The sequence below is a fragment of the Acyrthosiphon pisum genome, chromosome A2 (genome assembly GCF_005508785.2).
Source record: "Acyrthosiphon pisum isolate AL4f chromosome A2, pea_aphid_22Mar2018_4r6ur, whole genome shotgun sequence".
NCBI lineage: Eukaryota > Metazoa > Arthropoda > Insecta > Hemiptera > Aphididae > Acyrthosiphon > Acyrthosiphon pisum.
Window position 1 is genome coordinate 29,172,692 of NC_042495.1, and position 805 is coordinate 29,173,496.

Genomic DNA, 805 nt, shown 5'->3' on the forward strand with positions numbered 1-805 from the left:
TATTAAATTTCAAGTATTTTACTCAACAAATAATGTTAATTGACATTCATAGAAAAAAAAACTAATTAAATTGGAAACTGAAATTGTCCGTAAACAGCTCAAAACAAGTCAAAATATTTTCAAAATTTTATCATATATAGAAAATGGAAATATAAACAACCAGTGAAAATTTCATGTATCTACAGTCATTCGTTTTAAAGTTACACCAAAAACCAAAATCAATTTTCTCGAAAACAGATTTTGCGTAAAAATTCCTGTTTTTCCTTAATTTTTCTTTTGTTTTTCACGGCACTTTTGAAAACTATTGGAAAAATGTTACTTTTGACCCCCCCAAAGTACCAACTAGATTCACTTTCCTATCAGATAAGGTATTGTTGAAGAAAATCCAAGGACTTTTACTGTCCTAAAAGTTGATGACTGACACAAAAAAAAAAAAAAAAATAAAAAAAAAAACACACATCATTGTAAAATCAATACATTCATCGTTCCACTTAGAATCTAAAATTGAAATGCAATAAAATATTTTTCGCACAACTTGTGAAATTAATAATTAAAATATTTTTTACAAAATTTATGATATTAATAATTAAAAATATTTTTCGCAAAATACTTATGATATTAATAATTAAAATCGAAATGCATTAATAATTAAAACATTTTTTAATAGAATTGTTCAATTAATAATAAAAATCAAAATACCATATTTAATTGCAAAATGTATTAAAAAGAAATTGAAAATATTAATTGAAAATTAAAAAATACAATAAATAATAAAATAATGGAAACAACTATCAAAACTTTTAAT